The following is a 23,096-nucleotide window of genomic DNA, read 5'->3' as shown; positions in this document are numbered from 1 at the left end:
TCACACTGGGACAGGAACTGAACTTCCAATTTGTATAAAACCCAAGAACTATATGTGGTGGAGATATTTCACTATGATTCTCAAATAAAGTATCTTTTTCCCCAAATGTCAACATCATTATATTAGCCACTCTTAGTTTTCAAATAGTTTGATTACTCTCTCCTTTACTTCTCACATAGTTTACAAATACACCAGCAAAAGAATGTCGTAAAGACATTGAAACATAAAGACAGAAGAACTGAACTCAGTTCTAGTAGTTCTAGTTTCAACTCATCTATTTATCAGCTGTTGATTTTGAGTGGTCATCTCCTTTCCTGGAGGTGAATGGCAGACCTTTGCTCACCAAATGGCACAATAATATTAATCCTATCTGTCTCTCCAGGTTGTTCTGAGATTTAAGGAAGTTCACATACAATGAAATTCCAAATATACGGTTATTACGCTCCCTGAAGATCTGCAAAAGTATAAACTTGCTTGTTTTGTTTAACACTAAATTCAGATTGGGACCCAAGAGGTATCTGTGATCACACTCTTAAGTCTTACAGCTTTCTTTTGGAAAGAAGTTTGTTTTGGCTTCCCCTACACCCCCCAAAAAAGAGCACCAAAGGAATTAAACTGTAATACACTTTGATGTCAAAGACACTCTGAATCTAAAAGAGTGGGAAAAAGGAAAGGGAGCTCAAAGCAGTGACAAATCTCAATTGTCTGAACCTGCCATTTAATTAAAATAACTCAACTGCCATATGTAGCACAGATATTAATGCCATCTTCTTCAAACTCTGCTAATATCTCCAGACATTACTGGACACTAATAGAAAATATGTCCCTATTCTCTGTCATTGTGTTGTAGAGTTTTAAATGAAAGAAATGTAGAGTGTGTGCAATAGGATGTTTGTTTGTTCTGTTTCCAAAGAGGAAATAAAAGATATTAACCAAATATTCCTTAATATATAATTAGCACTGTGACCTCAGCTCAAGGAAGTCTTTATTTTAGACATAAAAATGACAAAAAATACTGCTAATCCATGTTTTCCTCTCCTTCAACCCCTGATTTCTCATGAGCATCCCATCCTGCTGGTTTCCAGGTAACTTTTATATGGGCTTTTGGATGAGCATTGGTTGCAAATACTTTTGAAAGATACTGATTATCCTACTTAACCTCTTTACTGTTTTAGATCACTGGGTAATTAGCCAAATAGGGCACTGAGGATCATAAACTGAAAAGAAACAGATATAGCATATCTGTGCAGTATTGATTTCATCAGGCAAATGGATCGAAAATGGTAATTTTAATAGTGCTTTTAAAAATTATTGTTGGGCCGGGCGCGGTGGCTCAAGCCTGTAATCCCAGCACTTTGGGAGGCCGAGACGGGCGGATCACGAGGTCAGGAGATCGAGACCATCCTGGCTAACACAGTGAAACCCCGTCTCTACTAAAAACACAAAAAACTAGCCGGGCGAGGTGGCGGGCGCCTGTAGTCCCAGCTACTCGGGAGGCTGAGGCAGGAGAATGGCGTGAACCCGGGAGGCGGAGCTTGCAGTGAGCTGAGATCCGGCCACTGCACTCCAGCCCGGGTGACAGAGCAAGACTCCGTCTCAAAAAAAAAAAAAAAAAAAAAAAAAAAATTATTGTTAAAAATCAAATACAATTCATCTTAATCATTTTAAGCATATAGTTCAGTATTCTTCATCATATTCATATTGTTATACAACCAATATCCGCAACTTCTTTGTCTTGCAAAACTGAAACTTCATACCCGTTAAGCTACCACCTCCATTTCTCTTTCCAAAACCCCTGATAACCATCATCTTACTGTCTGTTTATATAAATTTTACTATCTAGATAGTTTTATAAGTGGAATCATATAGTATTTGTCTTTTTGTGACTAGCTCATTTCACTCAGCATAATGTTCTCAAAGTTTATCTGTGTGGCAACGTGTGTCAGAATTTCTTTCCCTTTTAGGCTGAATAAAGCCTTAAATAAAAATACTCCAATGTATATACCACATTTTGTTTATGTGAATAAAGCCTTAAATTAAAATACTGTAATGTGCATACCATATTTTGTTTATGTGTTCATCCATCAATGGACACTTGAGTTACTTTCACCTTTTGGATATTGTAAATAATGTTACTATGAACATGGGTGTACCAATATCCCCTCAATACCCTGCTTTCAAATCTTCTGGACGTATACACAGAAGTGGAATTGCTGGGTCCTACGGTAATAGTATTTCTTTTTAACGTAATTGTTTACAATAGTTTTGATTTACAAAAAATTGAAGATAATACAGAAAGTTCCTCTAGTGTTCCATACCCAGTTTCCCCTATTATTAGTATCTTACATTAGTATGGTACATTTATTACAATTAATGAACTAATACTGATATGCTATTGTCAACTAAATCCCATACTTCCTATCTCTTTAGTTTTTATCTAATGCCCCCATGGTATTTCAGAGTGTCATTTAGGATACCGTATTACATTTAGTTATCATGTTTCCTCTTTGCTGTGACATTTTCTTAGACTTTCCTTGTTTTTAATGACCTTAATAGTTTGACAGATATTTTGTAGAATGTCTTTCAATTGGGATTTGCCTGGTGTTTTTCTCACGATTAGACTGTGGCTATGGGATTTTGGGAGGAAGACCACATAGGAAAAGTGCCATTTTCATCACATCATATCAAGGGTCTGTAAAATCAGTACGGCATCACTACCGATGCTGACCTTGATGAGATAGTGTTTGTCAGGTTTTCCCGCTGAAAAGTTAGTCTGCCTCTTGCTGCTTTCCACAGTATTTTTGGGAAAGAAGTCACTATGTGTAGCCCACAATTAAGAAGAAAGGAGTTATTTTCTACCTCCTTGAGGATATTGTATCTACGTAAATTATTTGGAATTCTTCCACACAGGAGATTTATCTCTTCTTCTCATTTATTTATGTATTCAATTATTTATTCATAATTATATGAACTCGTGGGGGATATTATATTTTATACTTTGGATTATAATCCAATAGTACTTTATTATGCTCTGCTAATTGTTCCAGATTGGGTCATCATTAGCTCTTTCAGTTGGCTCCTGTAGTATTTTTCCTGTTAATGCAATGCATATTGCATTATGTATCACAACTCAATATTTCAGCCTTGACATCTAGCATATAGCTCTATCTGGGTAATACAGCTGAGAAAAGGCTTATTCAAGTACAATGAAAGCCAGAGAGTATTATGAAGCAGGTGTAATGGACATTGAGGTGTGCCACCAGATGCCCCCTTCAAGACTGAACTATTCATTTCCCCAGCTGATTATCAGTGGCTGATGGCCCTCAACAGAAACCTTCCAATTATGAGTTGCTGTAGGGCATAAAGAACCTGCACTGAGCCCTCATTTGGCCTGATTCTGAGGCCACATCCCAGCTGCTGAGTTCCCCATGGAATCAGCTTTCCCCTCTACCCAGGAATGTTTCCTGTATACACAAACAACACTAGGTAACCTCAAGTAAGGGAGATAAGGTGAAAGTCAGTATATTGAACAAAAGCAACTGGAAAGAAATTGGTTACAGAGAGGAGAGAATTTAAATTGTGAAAAATGTAGCAAGTCAGGTCAGGCTAGGTTATAAGGAATCCTGAAAGCCAGGCAAAAAGTTTAAGATTGAATTAGTAGCAATAAGTCTAACTAGGGGTGCAGTCCAATAAAGTATGATGTAGCCATATGAAGAAATAGTATCTAGCTATAAGAAACCAGAAATTGTAGCTAACATGTAGTCTAGCTATTAATGTGCAGGGCATACTTTGTATGCACTTATGTCATTAAATCTTCATTACAACTATTAAGATCTCAATTTTGCAAATGACAAAACTGAAGCTCAAAAATATTCACTACCTTACCCAAGATCACATAGCTAAAAAGCCCACTGGAGAGATTCAGACTTTGCTCTGTATTACTCTTTAAGTAATGCTATTCTACTCACCATGTCTTAAAGAATATGTAATCATAAGACATGGCAAATATTTCATAAATGTTAAATGAAAGAACTGGATACACTTGATATACAATAGAATCACAATTTTGTTTTTTAAAAGTATATATGTTAATCCCATACATAACAAAATGTAAATGTTTTCTGTAAGATGATATACAATTAAAATCTTGTATGATTTTAATTAACTTATTTATTTTCTGTATTTTATATACTTTATAAATTAAATCATGTTCTTTCTAATCAGAGAGAAATTAATGATATTTTATAAAAAGAAGTTTCTTTATCAGTAAATGAGTGATCACCATGAAAGTGTCTATGTTATGTCAAGAAAGGATGTAGAACAATTAGCTGTCTGCAAGATTGAAGAAAAGTGAATGAAGGCTATTTGGGGTAATAAGCCAAGTGTTTTAGCTTGTGACTAAAAGTTGACAAATGTGAAAGATGTCAACATAATTTATGCCAGGGTTGATTGTTGATTTGCGTAGGGAGAAAAAAGAGTCCAATACACCCCAGGAATTATCCAGAAAAGGAACAATTGGTAAGAAAAGTTGGAAGGAACATGATAAGTTCAAATTAAGGCATTCAGGTATTCACTGAGAATAATTCAATCAAGAAGAGCTTATCCAATAGGCAGCTGGGAAACAATATTAACAGTAAGTACAATCAATTGATCAAATCCAGTAAATACAATCAAAAACAGTAAATACAATCAATTGACCAAAATCAGGGAGTAACTTAAGAAGTGATACATTTTAACTCATGCATTTAAACAAGCCAACGAAAGTGTACAAATTAATTACAGAAAGAGAAGAGCAGAGTGCTATGACTAAAACTCACAGAAGTTAAAGTTTGGTGAGACAAATGTTAATCAGAGTTTAGAAAATTTACATTTTCTTTTGAATTGCATAGGTGTTATCAAGTAAAGAAAAACAACTCTCAATGTGATATAATTTTTGTTTGAAAGTTATCAGCTCATATTAAGAAGGATCTTTAAGTGTGTTCATTTATTCATTCATCCATTCATATATTAAAAAACAATATATACTGAGTGCTTCCTTTGTATGAGAACTTGTACAAGTTGTGATAAAATGTGGTTGTTTGGATCCCTTGGACACATAGGGCTAGCAATAAATAGCAAAAGATTAACACAAATAGGCCACACAAAAAACATTCGGCTTCATCTGTCTAGAACACACATTTCCTTTTGCTCTTCCTAGAAGGATGTGGGCCATTCTTAATGACTCAACTCAAATGTTGCCTCTTCTCTGAAACTGTAGGAATTCTTCCAGATTGGTATTAATCATAATCTCTGCCCCCAAGTCATTATTTTCATGACTCTCTGATGTTTTCTGTTACAGCCATGTGTGATAGTCTTCCCCAGAGCCTGTGAACATCTTGAATGGCAATATTTTATTCAATTATCTGTAGGATTTAGGACAATAGATCCTGTTGCCCAGACTGGAGTGCAGTGGTGCAATCTCAGCTCACTGCAGCCTCCACCTCTCGGGTTCAATTGATTCTCCTGCCTTGGCTTCCCGAAGTCCTGGGATTAAAGGTGTGAGCCACCAAGCCCGGCCCTGTAGCTTTTTAATTTACATAAAATTGCAAATAATCTGCTTTATACATTCATGGGAAAATCTTTTTATCTACCATGTGGTAGATACAACGGAGGAAACACAGACCCAGTTTTGTGGAAAGGAGGGTTAGAACTAGACTAGTTGATTTTAAAATACACAGAAATGACCAAAATCCAATTTATCTGAAATTTTTTATTCAAGTACTAAAAGCCTCAGTAGGTGCAGAATGAATAAAAAGGAACTGAAAAAAAATGACCAATAATTAGAGATACATTCATCTTTCAGGTATCAGTTTATACAACTAGTTAAACATCTCATCTAATTGTCTTCCTAGATTCAAGTCAAAACCATAAACATTTTTAATAGGCAAGGTAAAATCAGGTTATCTTAATTAAAAAGGTAACATCACATTGCACAACTGCTTTTACATAGTAGTTTGGTAAAGTTGACTCAAAGTCTTAAAAATGTTGGCAAACTTTAATCCAGTAATTCCACTGTGGAACTCCTTTCACCCTTTAAGTCCCCAAGATAAATCTGTTTTTACTTTGCTACTGTTAGGAGGAAAAGGAGATAAAGGGATTTTGACATTTAACAAACAACTGTTCTGTATGATGAACCTTAGTAGGCACTTTGTATTTTAGTCCATTTAATCATTGTAATTAATCTATCACATAGTGGACCTTTTGCAAAGCTTAAAAATAGTGAGATGCGTCCCTAAGGTCACACAGCTAATAACTCCCAGAGCTGGGATTCAAACTCAGCTCTGTTCAACCCTAAAGCCCACAATTAATCCACTACACATCATGATGCCTCACAATATTCTTGGACTTTTGACCTGGCTTATATATATATTCTTTTCCTCTATATATTTTTTCTCTTATGATTAAATGACTGTTCCTTGATACTTAATATTTTGCTTTGTATCTCAAAGTTCTAAGAAATATGAATGTTTTTGGAGAATTGACTCAAAAGCAGTTCATAGACTTATTCATTACCTCTAAGTTTTCTTTTAAGGATTTCCTCTTCCTTTACATCTCATATCAAAGATAATATGTCTTCACATCTAATACTGGAGAGAAACAAGGGTGCTAATATGCCTCCTGAATTTTTGTTTCATATTCATAGGATGTGGATGGATATAAAGAAACTTGATCAAAAAGGTTACCTGCTATGGACTATAGCCCAAAGAATAAAATAAGCAAACCTTGTTACTCAAATGATGTTGTAATCTTCAATCTCCGGCATTCTTTCATCATACCATTATAATTTACAAACATGTTTTTCTATGGATTTTGATTAAGTTGCCCTCATGAAATAATTTGGTACTTACAATATATTGTCATGTTTGAGAACATGGATTCTGAAGACACACTTACTGATTATAAATCTTTATGGTGTACATTTGGCCAAGTTAACTTTTCTGGAACAGCCTAGGCTTCCCTATAAGTAAAAATATCTATAATAATAGTATTTATCACATAGAGTTTTTAAGAGGTTTAAATGACACACTGAATTCTTGTCACATAGAACAATGCCCGGCACTACTCTGTTTAATATGTTTTAGATTTATTAATACTCTTACACAGGAAAGAGAAATGGATTGCTCCTGCCAATGATATATATGATAGAAACAATAAAAAAAAAAAAAATCACTCTTAAAAGTAGCTTTAAATATGGTGTCTTAGAAAAAAACTTATCACTGTTCTATTACTATTCATGTAATAATACCTTAAAAGTAACTTGAATGATCTTTGACACATTTGTGTGTTTATATGCATGCGTGTGAAATATCTGGGTGCAAAGCTTGAGGGAAATTGTCAAGTTTTTAAGTATTTTTTAAAAAATAATGTAGATCCTACAGAGAGTACAGATCTCAAAGCCAACAAAGAGGCTTCCCCTTTGTATACAGAACAAAGCCCTGCCTCCTCACCCTTTGAATCAGTAGGCAAACAGTTACAGCCCAAGGCCAGAGGTACTGAATAAAAAAGTAGTGGCAGGGAAAGAGCTGGCCAACATTAATTCTCAAATCTGACAAGGCACATTTCTCTACTCCAGACTTTAGCCTTTGATGCAACTGTGCATTACTTCAATATACTGATGATGTTATAGCTTGATCTTTAAAATATGTGCCTGGATCTTAAGAAGAACCCGTTGCTCAACACTGGCAGAACTCAGCCTTCCTTACAAGAGCTGATTAGTTTCAACTTTTTGTCAACTCTCCTAAACAGTAATTCATGTGCTGTGTTAAATATTAAAAGTAAAATAAGACGTGGTCCTCGTGAATTGTTATGTTCTGATCTTTCTACACAGAAAGAAAATGGCATATCTCAAATATCAGTGGCAAATTCTTTTATCGGTATTGAATTAAATACTCTGACATTCAGGCCCACATGACCAAAGTAATAATTTGCTTGGTGGTTTTCCTCAAACATAAATGTTTGCTTGGCTTAATAATGCTAATTGGAAGGTTACATATTCCATGCAGCATAAAAAATTACTTTGCATTGACCCAGAAAACTCACCTTGCAAATAAGGCTGAAGAAGAAAGAAACTGAAATCAAAGTACTTGAAACGAGAACTCTAGCTGCCAGAACTACCTGCCCTGCCCCAAGTTCATGTTTAATTAAATTTACATCAATAATTCCATAAATCACTTGTATGTTCAGAGAACTTAAGTCATCTTCTCTGATTCTAAGGTCAAATACTTACCGACAACCCTCATGCCTCTGGGGGACATTTGCCCCCTGCCTGACTGTACTGCTTCTTTGGTGGGGGTGAGCCCTCACTATTGCAAAACTCCTTGGGGGATGAAGCATCACTAGAGCACTAGTTGCTTGGCAACAACCCCTTATGACTGACTCATGGGGACTGCTAAGCAACAGGACTGCATCTGACCTAGCTGTTCCCAGGGTACCCCCAGCTCACTGTCTCTCAAGAGGGCCAGGTTAACAAGGGATCAGGGGCCCTAAGTGACTAATTACATAATCTATACACACACTTTTCGGAATGTTCCCCAACGATAGCTAAATAAAAATCAGAGCAGAGTTAGTTCCTAGCTAAAGGGTACCCTTGAATGTATCCTTCATTTAAACTCTATCCTTGAAACTTTAAAGTTGCTGTCAGAAAAACTAAAGCATTAGAACTAAAATCTTTGGCAAAAAGTCTAAGTATTTGCAAAAAAAAAAAAAAAAAAAAAAAAAGGAAGAAGCCTGTTCCATTTAAATTATGACTTTGAAAGCTTCCATAATTTCATAGAATTTTGCTATTTACTGAGTTTTTGCTAACACACAAAAAAATGGGGAAAACATAATTTAAGAGATAAATCACATGATTCTTATGGCAAAGTTATTGCTAAAATATTTGAACACATAACTCGTGTTTAAGTATAGAAATTTCTATGAAGGGCCTTCAATTATCTACAGCTAAACCCACATTTTATATCTTTGGTCTTGACTTCTCCTTAGGTCCACACACCCTAACTCAAACTCAACAAATCTAAATTAGTCATACTTCTTCAATCCACATGTGACTTACTTCTTAGAAGGCAACCACCCAGTCAATCCATCTAAAAATTTACCCACTCAGAACCTGAGTCCAGCCCTCCCCGTATTTCCTCTAATGTCCCTTACTTCTCTGTAATGGAGAAAGAGACATGTGCTCTGAGTGACATGGACTTTCAGCCAGTACACCACTGTACAAATAAGATTCCATTTTTCGTGTAATATGAAACCTTCAATCAAGTCCAACCTATTCAGCATGATAGGCAAAGCACTTCTAAATCTATTTCCTATCAAACTTCGAGCTACATCTCCTGTCACTGTCCCTTAGTGTATACATTCTATTATGTTGAATGAACTCTAGTTCCCTAAACATATACTGCACTTTAAGTCTCTTTCCTCTTCCTAGAACACTTTCCCCTTTACCTGGCAAACTAGTGGTTATCTTTCAAGATCTAACAATAACATCACCTCTACAGAGAAACCATTCCTGATTTTAGGATTACTTATAACCATCTCTGGACATGTCTATACTTGATTCATATGCTATGGTGGCTTTCATCACATTGAGTTTGCAGTTATTTACCTATCCAACACTAATCCTGTGCTTTTGAAGGGCTAGTCCCTTCTTCTGTTCAACCTGATCTCCTCAGATCTGGCATGTTCCTTAGCATCAAGGTGGTATTTATACTATAATTTATTAAGATTAGGGAACAGTATTCCTAGGCAAAATTGTAAAATAAATGAAGTTTGGGCATCTCTCCATTTTTAATCTCATTAATCCCCCCAGAAGCCATTAACCTATAATATCAGAGATAGGTAGTAAAGTAATTAACCAAAAACTAAAAAAGTCAATCTCCTGACCTCTAAGCTGGTCTTCTTCCTCCTAAACTGTGATGAGTCATTATACGGTAAATAAGCCAATGTCCCGCAGTGATCTAATCCATCCGGCAGCAGTAGGCTAAAATGACCAGATTGCTTGTACTCCTTTTATTATAACCATAATAACAAGAAACTCAAGGGAACTACATGGTCAGGTAAGCAAATCATCAAAAGGTGGTCTGGATCTGGTCTCAGGGAAGATAACTTTTCATTCAGATGAGCAAATCTTAAAGTAGTTTACGCAGAAATCTTTGGTGCAACTAAAGTAGGGAAAGTAATATAAAACAAAAAAAATTTAGAGCTAAACTAAAAGCAAAAAAAAGGTAATTTCAATTTTTAAAAATCCTTTCATAATTTACAAAACAGCATTTACTCAACATCTGCCTCCCTCGACATACTAATTAAAAAACTAAATAGGAACACCAGCAAACAAGACACAAAAGCCCATGAATGCAGCAGCCGGGCATAATGTCACAAAGCCATTCAACCTCTTACCTCACCGCCTCAGGAGCTAGACATGTATAACCACTTTCATGCCTTTTGTGGAACGTCTTGATTCTATGCATATGCTTATGCAACTATATTTTCAAATATTTTGATACTAGCAGTAAATGATTGTCTAAGTTAAACCAAGCAACACAAATTCTGATCAATGGAAAGTTGAGTTATTAGCCTATCTGTGTTGAGAAAACAAGAGAGAATTCTTAGTCTATAATGAGCTTTTCGTTTCTATATACTTCTGAGTCTGTGCTTCCTTAACTAGGTACTCTTGGGAATACATTTGGGAATTCCAAGAAACACACATGACCACATGGTAAGTGAGAAGTCAGGATGTTGGATGTACATAGGAAGGCACCAGATTTCAGACAGAAGAAGGATGGGAGAAGATGACTGTACACCAATGACTAGAGTGTTCAATAAAGGAGGGGTTTGTTCAGGTGGCAAACCCTCAGCATTGATGATAGAAATGAGCAATGGTAGAGGATGGTACAGCCAGAGTGCTCAAAGGAGCGAGAGTGAGTATAAGAGAGTGGAAAAATACTGTACAGGTGGCATATGGGTGCAAGAAGGGTATGTGCCCCCTCTACTACTCTGAGATTATAAAATAGAAAATAATAAACAGTTTCCAATAGAAAGGGCCTAAGGGAAAGTAAGATACCCAGGGGAGAGTCAAGCTTCAGGGCTAGGGGAAAAGGTAGAAATTAATAACATCGATTAATTTATTATTATTGAACAGTTGTTGCAGGTAGCATGATGGAATGGTTTTGAAGGAAGAATACAAAGGAGACATTGGGTCAGGGGGAAGGTAGCAAAACATATAATAAAGTTTCAACACAAAGAGAAAAAATGAGCAGATGAATTATAAAATCAGACATTTGAAACTTTTGAAAATTAGCTGTTTTTCAGGACCAACAAAATTATATGGTCCCAAACTGGTAATGTGGTAATTTAGAAAAGCTGGATGCCATGATAGGGTTATAGGAAATTTTTTTCCTTCTAAGGCTCAGGTTGTGAGTGGTAGATGTGGATCAGGGTAGCTTGGGGGAGCAGTCAGAGAGTCTGCAGTCACTTCTGTGGAACTTCTAATGGCGGGACAGCTATGAGAAAGGTAGGTTCCAAGGCAGGTGTGGGGGTGAGAAGGCACAGGATGCTATTTCAAATCAATGGGGAGGGAACCCATTAAAGGGACAAATAGCTGCAAAACAAGGCTGGCCATTAAATAAGAATAAGAATGAGAATAAGAATAAGAATAAGATAAGATCCCCACTTTATTTCTTACTAAAATAACCGTCAAAGGATTAAAATTTAAAATAGAAACAAAAGATGTAAAAAGTACTATAAGCAAATGTAGGTGAATACTTTTACAAGTGGAAAGGCTGTCTTAAACTTCACAAACTATGTGAGAATAAATTGATAACTTTGATATTCTTAAAAAATTAAGTATCCTACAAAGCAGTGCACCCTAAATCACTAATGGTAAAAAGAAAACATTTAAAATTTGCAAAATAAACATACAAAAAGTTAATATATTTATAAATAAAAAACTCTTGCAAACAGATTGAAAAAATAGGCAAAGAATATAAAATAACAATTCATAAAAATAACTAATAATATTCCACCTCACTACCAATCAAAAAGATATAAATATAGCTATATTTTCCCACTAATTTCTAAATTTCAAATTTTTGAAACTGTGTTAGTATGTTAGTAAAAGTATTATTTTGAATGTAAACTGCACAGGTTTTCTGTAAATATTTTGTAAAATATATCAACACTCTTTAAAAATTAACATCTTCTGATGCAGCAATTCTATGTCTAGAAATTTACTGAAAGGAATTAATCAAATAGGTGTTTATAATGTATCAAAATTATGAACAGAGTTATCTACTATGCTACTGTTTATAAAACTGAATTTGATACCTTTCTGTGGAGTCACCTGAAAATTAGTTATTGGAGCCATTAAAAAACTGTCATTTTTTTTGCAATGGAAATATCTACTAAGATGATTTATTAAATGTGAAACAGGGAATATGATATGATAATTTTTGTTTTTAAAAAAGTTATGTGTATGCCAAGAATAATTTTATAGTGATTACTTCTAGTTGGTGGACAAATCAAATATAGGTAGACCTTATTTTTTTCTTAAAACTATTCTGAAATTTCTGGTTTTCATTGCAACGTATATTATCTCTAAAACATTATTTAAAAATGTTAAAGTTTAGGACTTGGTAGTATTTTAACTGGAAAACATTACTTGCCCAGAAAGTAACATGTGGAATAACTCATTATTATGTAATGATAAAGAGTTGACAAAGGGATGAGATTGAAAGAAAAAGATGTTGGAGGATATTTTCACGTCTGTAATTCTGGGTGAGGAATTTATAATAGTAAGTACATACTGCCCTTGAAAAAGTTGAATTCTACAATTAAATACTGCTAATAGCTAAAGCGATAAATTTTAATCATTTGGGTATATTTCAAATCTTTTATTTTGTTTTCTCATTTCCGAGTTAAATCAATAATTACCACAGGGTGCAGTGAAATTAGAATGCAGTCTTTCAGCAAACTAGGAAGTGTTTCATATCCTTATGATCTGAAATTTTTTCTAACCAAAAACTGTTTCATTGGATACTATACATTCTTTTAAGAAATGTTATTTTCTTTAATTTGCTGTTTCTACTCATTTTTACACTGGTAATAGTAACTTTAAGAGGAAGAAATGTAGGATACAAACTATACACTATTATTTCATTCATGTAAAAAATATCCGTACAAATGTACAAAGACTGGAAGATACCCAATATTAAAACAATTATGAATGAATGTGAGAATTAAAATTAAAAAAAATATTGGCCAAGCGCAGTGGCTCACGCCTGTAATCCCAGCACTTTGGGAGGCCGAGGCGGGCAAATCACGAGGTCAGGAGATTGAGACCATCCTGGCTAACACTGTGAAATCCCGTCTCTACTAAAAAAATACAAAAAATTAGCCGGGAGTTGTGGCGGACGCCTGTAGTCCTAGCTACTCTGGAGGCTGAGGCAGGAGAATTTCGTGACGAACCCGGGAGGCGGAGCTTGCAGTGAGCCGAGATCGCACCACGGCACTCCAGCCTGGGCAACAGAGCGAGACTCTGTCTCAAAAAAAAATAATAAATAAATAAATAAATAAATAATAAAAATAAAAAAAAATAAAAAAAATAAAATAAAATAAAAATAAAATACTTGATGTACTTAATAAAATAAATCTTTTCAACAGTCCTTACTTAAAATAATTCTAGATATCCTTAAACATAACCTAAACTGTTGTCATCAAAATTAATTCATATTTCAGATGAGTCATGTTAAGACAAAAACCTACAAAAAGACAACAAATCAACTGACAATAAACCAATAATAATTATTGAAAGAAAATATGAAAAGTTTTCATCAAGTTGGGATAAATTAAAATACCTTATTAAAGAGTTGGTAAAAATAAATATCTATGAGTAAAAACAATGCTTTGTTTCCTCCAGTATTGGAATACTGAAGGATTTATTTTTCCTTTCAAAGCATTCAAACCTGGAACCTAAAATGGGAACTTCTCAGAGTTGAAACAAACTATGCTAGGTTTTACTTGAAGCTTAATACTCTTTGGCAAAAGTCCACAAGCACCTCAGGTTGCTGACCCAGATCTACCATGCCAGATAAGTATTCCTCACTTCCCCTAAAAACTTTCTCCACAACTCCCCGAGGGAAATGAATAAAAACTGCTTCCCTCAACCCTCTATTTCCACATGGTTGAATCCATAAGGTAAAAATAAATGAAAAACCTGAAATGACCAGTTTTATTTCAGAGGTGTAGGACTTTGACCACAGTAGGTAATACATACGGTAGATGCAATAGCCATTAACCTGTTGCCTCTTTGCAGCCATATTTACAAGCGATACTGAGGATGAGACCTGAGTGTGTGCTCAGCCAGTGGCTAAGAAGGTCCAATGTAAGTGAGTTAGCTGGCCATTTTTACTGAGATCAAATTAGAAGGGTAGAAAGGCTGTAGATTTAAGAAATAAGCATCAATCAAAAATGGTTTTTAATCTCAGTTCTGCCACTTTCTATTAAATGACTGAATAGATACTCTCTTTGCCTACTCACCTTAAAAAATAGAGCAGTAACACCAACTTCACAGATTGGAGAACAAATAAAATTTGTGAAAATGTGCTGCAAATTACTGTTTATTGATCACTCTGCCAGACTCCAACTCTAGGGGTCTGGCAGATTGCTCAATAAACAGTAGTTTCCTTTCTCTTAACATATACAGTTATTTCCATAGAAAGGAAAAATAACTAATCACCCTTAAAAACATCTCAAACTTCTATTACAGATTGGAAACATTGTATGTTCAAGGTCTCCAGTTTTGTCATTAACCCAATCCCCTTCATTGGAAAGCAGCTCCATGAACTATCTTTTTTATACTTACAGCTTTTCCCACCCTAATGACTCCTAAAGAGAGGACAAAGGCTTTACTTTAAATATGAAACAAAAATTAATCAGACACTGTGTCGTGATTCCCTGCACACCCAAATTTCTCCTCCATCTTTCACCTATAATCCTGGGATGACTACTGGACACTGACTAATCCTATCTCCTTACTTTTCATTCTCTACTCACGCAGCACAGTCTGGGTTCAACCTTCCAATCCTAAAGCCATTACTCTTACTTTCTACTTGTCAAAACAAAAGTCCCTTCAACCCTTCTCCTATTATGCCCTCTAATGACTATGACTTGTTGATCATGCCACACATTTTGAAGCTTTGCATACCCTCGTCGCTATGACAATACCCTTTCCTGCTTCTCCTCTTGGGCTGGGACTGGAACTCATTTCCCAGGATTCAATTTTCTCCCATTTTCCTTCTGATTCCATGTGCTTCCCATAGGAGATCTCGTCATTATATTTACCCACTGCATGCCAATGTCAACTCAATCTGTATCTTCTGAGCTTGTTATACAACAGCTTATTGGATATCTTTATCCTTGATGTTATCTTTTACTCATACCCACTGTATTAGTTTGATAGAGCTGCTGTAACAAATTACCACAAACTGAGTGACTTACAACAGAAATTTATTTTCACACAGTTCAGAATGGCAGCAATCCAATCAACTGTCAGTAGGGTTGGTTTGTTTTTGTGGAATCAGAGGGAAAATCTGTTTTATGCCTCTCTCTTAGCTTCTAGTGGTTGCCAGCAAACCTTGGCATCCCTTGGTTTACAGTTGCATAACTTCAATCTCTCCCAGCGTTGTCATGTTGTCTACCCTCTACGTGTCTTTCTCTTTGTGTCTCTTGCCTCCTCTTATAAGGAAAACAGTCATATTGGGTTAAAAGCCTGCCTTGCTCAAGCATGACCTCATCCTAACTAATTGCATATGTAGTGATCCTATTTCCAAATAAGGTCACATCCTGAGATTCTAGGAAGAACATGAATTTTGAGGTGACATTATCCAACTCAGTACACCCATGAAGTCTGCCCCATTCTTAAATCTGCATGTTTGTAAATTATGCTAGCTCTCACTTCAAGCCAAGAATCTGAGAAGCACTCTTCATTCTCATGTCTCCTTAACTTCATATCACAGCTCCTATCAAACCAAATTATTTTTATCTCCTAATATTTCTAGAATCTGAATACTTTTCCTCATCCCTAATTCTGCTGCCCTGACTCATTCAGCATCTCTTGCTTTGCCTACTACAGCAGTCCTTCCAATAGCCTTCAAATGAAACCTCCTCAGGATTACAACAGTGTATACATATGCACAGCTTCATGGCATGTTAGAAGTCTTTCTAACATACATACACGGCATGCTAGAAAGACATATTTTAAAATTATTTTTTTTCTTTTCACTACTGTGAAAAGTTCTGCTACTTCACTGCAATACACAGAATTATCATAGACACCCTTCTTCAAGGATGATGGAACTGAAAGGCAGAGTAGTTTCTGTGGAAGCCCCGGCCTTTATAAATTTTGGCTTGATAGACTTTTTGCAAACCCTTGGAGCGTAACAAAATCCACCATACCTGTAATCTGGCTTGTTATTAGATTTCAAGGCCTTTTGGGAAAAGTCAGAAAAGTAGGGCTTATTTCAGCATTTTAAGATTTAATATTATACCTGCCTCCAGAAGCTCCATGGTAGAGGTATTTATTCTCATTTTAAAATGTAAACAAATATAATAAACTAATGTAATACACCAACGTAATTGCATGACTCGTAAGCCCTCTTTACACATACATGCACATACACATACACACCCACTGATTTTAAGATTTTATGATTTTAAGAATTTTAAGAATCGTGTTTTCTTCTTCTGAGATGTATTAGCTCAATGCATAAAATTTAATCTAGATGTAAATTATTTTGTGACCATTAAAATATAATCATACTTGAGAGGACTACCTAATTATTTCCCATCTTCCATGGTTTTATTCCTGTAGCTATCACACTGGACCTCAGTTCCCCCTTAATTTATTCAAAAACAAAATTAAAGCCTACAGTTAATCATGCTTACTCCCACAACCCCATGGGGATGAGAACACTTTCAACAGCATAACCGATAAGAGTACTTAGAAGAAAGCAGGGACTGCAGGAAGGGAGTCCGGGAGGTACAGGAAGGCATCCAGCTCCATTCATACTGCCTGTAGATGCTTCTGTTGCTGCTTCTTCAATTACATTAAAACTGTCTTGGCTGCAGACCACATTGTCTTAAAGCATCTCCATTTCCTTGGCCCTCTTTCCAATATGAGAAATCCTACTTCTAATAGATCCAGGATTCTAGGTGAGAGTACCTCTTCCCGTTCAGGAAATTATGCAAATTTGGATTGTTTCATTTTCATCTAAATGTCTCTGAACTCTCTTCTCCAACCAAGCAGCCAACTCTTGGGCAATATCACATTTTTCCAACTAGGAGTGACTGAAGGACACAAATCCTCTCTCCTCTGGGCATATGATACTGCTATTTGCCATTTGACAGCTAGAATAAAAAGTGTATCTCACTTCAGTAAAAAGTAGAATATCCATTTGATTTCTCAAAAGCAGCTGCAATTTTTTTTTTTTTTTTTTTTTTTTTTTTAATGGAGTCTTGCCCTGTCTCCAGGTAGGAGTGTAATGGTGCCATCTTGGCTCACTGCAACCTCTGCCTCCTGAGTTCAGGAAATTCTCCTGACTCAGCCTCCTGAGTAGCTGGGACTACAGGTGTGCACCACCACAGCCAACCAATTTTTGTATTTTTAGAGACAGGGTTTCACCATGTTGGCCAGAATGGTCTCTATCTCTTGACCTTGTGATCTGCCCACCTCAGCCTCCCAAAGTGCTGGGATTACAGACTTGAGCCACCAACCTTGACCAAAATCAGTTGTACTTCTAATAAAAATAAAAAACAATAACCACCTTTGATTTTATGGGGATGTTCAAGTGCTAAACCTAGATTCTTTTCATGTAATGTCACTACATGGTAATGACTTTTTAAAAGTAATATAACATATGAAAATGTCTGAAACCAACAGGATTTAGAAGAACATGTACTAATGGGGGAAGTTTTAAAACAGGAAAACCAGAGTCCTGGCCTAATATGTGATTTTTGTATATGTAAATCACTTATTCTTGGGCCTTAGATCCCTATATCTACAAATAGAATATGCTTAACTATTATTTAAAATAATTATATGGAATCATGATTAATAATGCTTATCAAAAGATGTATAGTTTATTTTTGATGTTGAGAAAAGAATAATTTTGTTTTTTTCTAACTCAATTACAATTTTGCATTGAAGAAATGGAAAACCACTGAATTTACTGTTAAGTCATTCAGAGCTGGCTGAGTCTCAGTACTTAAAACACAATTTTCAAACTACATTCTTTCTCATTTTCAATGGACATTGATGAAAATTTAGTCCTGATTAAGCCTGATTCATGCTCATTTAGCATTAAAAAATATTAGACAAGAAATAACTCATTTCTGAGAAATATTGCGACAATTTTTTCAAAAGTGTTTGCTGTACCTCAGCTCTAAATTTGAAGAGAAGCAATGTTTCCTCTCCCAAACCTCTCTCTACATACATATAACATCACATATGATTCAGTAAGAAACATTTATTTTTCGAGAATATTTTACATTTTATATATATATAACTTCTACAACAATTATTCTACAGTATTCTTTAAAAGTTAGACGCAAGTTTGTCATACAACCCATCGATTTCACTGCTAAGCATCTACCCAAGAGAAATGAAAATGGGTACTCACAAACACTTGAATGCAAATGTTCTCAGCAGCGTGACTCATAATATTCCCATATTGGAAACAACCCAAATGTCCATCTACTAGTAAATTGACAAAATGTGGTATATCCATACGATGGAAAACTATTCAGCAATAAGAAGAAATGAAATACTGATACATGCCACAACAAAGTTGAACCCCAAAAACATTATGCTAAGTAACAGAAGCCATAAACAAAAGAGCATATAGTATATCATTCCATTTATATAAAATGTTCAGAAAAGGCAAATCTATAGAGACTGAAAGTAGACTAATGGTTGCCTGGGGATGGGAGTGGGAACAAAGACATAATGGATGTAAGGAATCTTACCAAGTGAGTAAACTGTTCTAAAACCAGATATGGTCATGGTTTTACAATTTTGGAATGTTCTAAAACCAGATATGGTCATTGTTTTACAACTTTTAAAAAATTTACAAATTTTCTAAAACTCACTGAAATATAATTTCTAAATATTATTCACCCTTAAAGGGTGAACTTTATAATATGTAAATTATATCTCAATAAAATTGTAAAAAAATGCTGTAATGCAAACTGCATAAGAATTTAAATAATTGTAAGCACTGTGAGGAAAATGAAATTGGCCCATCATTGATCTAAACAATATGTTTACAATCGACTAAAAAGGAGGAAAAACTCTTTAACAAAAATGAAATTTGACACATTTAAAAATATTCTGCATAATGTGGTCCATTAGTCTTTGACATTTTATTGAAGAAAGTTGTGGTAAAGATAAGATTGAAAAGTCCATTACTAAAAACGTTTTCCAAAAGATTTCCTTTCCAAAACTATACTTTCCTTCAAAAGCGAATCCTTTTAACTTCCCAAACTCTTTTTTAGCAAATGATCTCTTGAGATGGTATCACTAGGGGGGCATTGACCAGCACCTGGCACACTAACAGGAAACTAGGTTTATAAACTGCTGGTTTAACCAACCTTGATCCATAACCTACCCCATTTTCTGTGAGCATTATGATCATCAGTTCTCATTTTAATAATCCAAATGCTGAGCTTTCTAAATATTAAATCTCAGGAGGATTTTTCTTTTTTGAATGTGTGGCAATGTCAGTAAGAAGGAAGGCATCTTGTGAAGAGATAAAGTGGACGGATGAATTTTGAAATCTATCTGTACATGAAGAGAAATGAAATACTAGCAGTACTTCTAATCAAACACCTTTCAGTATGCAAACCATTGACAAAAGAGTTTTGTTTTTTAATTTTTTTTTTAGGTGAACGTTTAAGTGGCCATCCGCCTCAAATCTCCACTTTCCAGTCCTGCACAGACTCCAGCTAATAACATTACCACCTGCAGGGTGTTTTGTTGTTTGTTGTTTGTTTTAGTGCCTCCCACATGCCTAGCTCACGCAGGCACTTTTCTAAAGGATTTGAGTTCCCTTGGCTGCGTTCCCCGGGGGAGCTCTACCAAGACCGGTCTGACCTGGCCCTCTGAGCTCCCTCAGAAGGGACCTGCTGCAAGGCAGGGTCATTTGCCTCCGGAAGGCACCTTCAGGAATTTCCCCAAGGGGCTGAGCAGCACTAGCATCAGCACCAGCCGGGACCGAGGCTCTCCGGTCCCTCAGCCCCGCGACCACCTGGCACTCGTGTCCCTCCCCGCGGCCTGCCGGGGTCCTAGGAGCAGGGAAAACCCAATAGCTACGAGGGACCCTTGAGTTTACTCGGTTTACCCACCTCCATATTTTATCCAAAGAATGGACGTAGGCCAGTGAGGTGAGGTGACTTGGCTAAAGCCACACAGCCGGACGCTGGCCCAGCGGGTTAGAACTCGGGTCTGCTAACCCCGCGGCCGCTCGCAACTACCTGGGGCTTGGGAAGCACCGCCCAGGGAAGACTTGGCATTGCTGGGGCGAGAGGCGAAAGGCTCAGCGACTTGTGACAGGAGGTCATCAATGACCTCCTGCAGGGCAGAGTGGGCAAAAGGCAGGTGACAGACCTCCCACGTCAAGCCTGTTGGCGTGAGTGTCCTTTTCACTCTCTAAGTACCCTGGCTTGTGAATTAAACGATGGGGTCGGGTCGCCCAAGCAAAAGAGGCATCTGCTTTGAACTCCCCCCATACTTGTGCCGGCAGGGCAGAAAATTGGAAAGTTGCACTTACCACATCTTCCCTGGGTCAGTCTCCCCCGACTCCCCAAGTCCCTCCCCTCCCTGCTCGCACAGCGACACCCACTCACGCGCCCGCTCCACCAGGTACGTACCAGCCGAGAGCGCAGCTGCCCGCCCTGCCGGTGCCCTGGCGCTCGCGCTCGCCCAGCGCTCTGCGGCCCGGAGCTGCGACTCGGGTTCTAGCTCTCTGCAGCCTCTACGGTCGCGGGGATGCAGTCGCGTCTGAGCTACTGGGCTGGGGCGCAGCCAGGCTGTGGTAGCTACTAGGGGGCGGAGGGAGCGGCCGCCGCGTCCCGCCCCCAGGCTACTAGCGCGGCTCCCCAGGCGGTGTCCGGCTCTCCGTGCAAACTCGGCCACCGCGGCACTCCCCGGGGCACGTGCCACGGTGGCTCTTTTCTGCTGGCAGCCTGGGGCGAGCTCTTTTTTCTACTTGCGCGTTAACCACCAACTAATTATCGGTGATCGTCACACAACCCGCGTCCTCACCGCTCGCCACTCCCAGCTCCCTTAGGCGATGGTGAGGTTCGGCTAAGATATCTGTGACGTGACTGCGGGAATTTCAATTCCCTTCCTGCTTTCTGACGTCGCATCGTGTTTTCTGTCCCGCCGGTTGTACGCGGCCCGAGCAGGGTTTGTGCTCCAGGTGCCATCAAGATTGCCCTTTGATCTAATGTTGGCTGTATGGAGAAGGCAGGAAGGTACACAGGCTTCTTATCTACGCCTCGAATCTGGGTCTTCGAGTTTTTTTTTTAACAGATTGGGAAGCAATATGCAATGGAAACAACTTTTTGTGCAATAAAAGCAGAAAATAATGTATATCAAGTTTCACTTTCAGGTTCTCACTAAGAAAAATAAAGTCGTTACTACTAAGGTCTCCTTGTGTTTTTTAAAAGCCATATTACATGGTCGACAATGCTGCTGATAAAATTAATTTCTCTGCTTCTTGAGAAAGTGGTTTTTCACTGAAGTCTTAAAATCTCCTCTGGTTTCTCGAAACCCTTAATTAATACTCAAAGTCTTCTCTAATCTCTAGTCTTTACTAATTTTTTCATTCATACTATGTTCTGACTTGCCACCCAAAGCCTATGACATCTGCCAATGACCACTTCCAAATTCCCTTTTTGGGCAAAAGCCTAAATATGGAAACATGAAAATAAAATCAGACAAATACTTTATTCAGTGTGTGCTAATGGTAGTACAATTAAGCTCTTTAAATTATTCAATATTCATACTTCCACAATATAGTAATAATTTTCTCTATTTTCAGATAGTAAACTGAGGTTCAGCAAGGTTAGATACTTTGAACAAGGCTAAATAGCTGAGAAGATTCCAAATCAGTTTTGAACTTAGGTCTTTCTGCCTTCAAGATTGATTGACTTCCTTAAATTATACTCTGTTAATAAAGCTTGTGATTTTTCTAAATTGTGATGTAGGCATATTTTGTTTTTTATTAGGTTAGTGCAGAAGTAATTGCAAAAAAGTACTTTCAAAAACTGCAGTTACTTCTGCCCCAGCCTAATAAAAACATAGTTACTTGTGTGGTTCCACGAGCATTAATCAAAGAGATTGAGAGTTATTTATATCATTAGTGTAACTTTAAAACTTATTATTTGGCATATTTCTAAGGCCTGTTATTATTGTATTATATAATAACATATACTTTTATTATCTAGGACAAATTATTCTAATGTTTATTTATTTTAGAGGTACTATGACAGAGAGTGATACTAAAATGTTTGAACTTATGAGTTACGGTATCATGATTGGATTTTTATGATCTTGCAAGTGTATTTCCTATACTTGAAAAATTTGCTTTGTAAAATCTGTATTTTGGGATCAATGTGATAAAACCACTAGACCTCACTCCTAAGCTTTTAACCTACATATGAAATCATCAGAACCACTGGAATGTATGGCCCAGGAAGGCCACATCCTCAACACCTAGAATAATACCTTTACAAAGTAGGTACTTCACAGGCAGTTTTGAAATGAATAAATATTAACTTTGTTTCCACACTTAAGACCAAATAATGACTTATAAGAACACTATTTATAGAATGCTTTTGTCTATTTAGATTTAAAAATTTTGATGGCCTCTCATTTCTGCTCGGAAAGTAAGGAGAACATGTGGAAGGTTTGCAGTAGTTGCTTTTGGGAATGCTAGACAGAATCTGACCATAAGTGCAAAGAGGAGTTTTTGAGTCCAAGAATTGGTGGTAGCAGTAATTCCACA

At 36.7% G+C, this 23,096-nt stretch overlaps 1 protein-coding gene across 4 annotated transcripts in view; it reads right to left on the bottom strand.

The window, feature by feature from the left end:
• Positions 1–21,116, bottom strand: part of PKIB (cAMP-dependent protein kinase inhibitor beta) — a 114,634-nt gene extending 93,518 nt beyond the window's left edge. For all 4 annotated transcript variants that reach the window (XM_008007189.3, XM_008007191.3, XM_038000960.2 and 1 more), the window contains exon 1: positions 20,956–21,116. The gene's annotated coding sequence lies outside the window, so the exon portion shown is untranslated. The remainder of the gene's footprint in view (positions 1–20,955) is intronic.
• Between the last annotated feature and the right edge of the window lie 1,980 nt (positions 21,117–23,096).

Source organism: Chlorocebus sabaeus, chromosome 13, assembly GCF_047675955.1.
Source record: "Chlorocebus sabaeus isolate Y175 chromosome 13, mChlSab1.0.hap1, whole genome shotgun sequence".
Lineage (NCBI taxonomy): Eukaryota > Metazoa > Chordata > Mammalia > Primates > Cercopithecidae > Chlorocebus > Chlorocebus sabaeus.
Note: the sequence above shows the minus strand (reverse complement) of the source record. Positions and strands in the feature narration are given on the sequence as shown.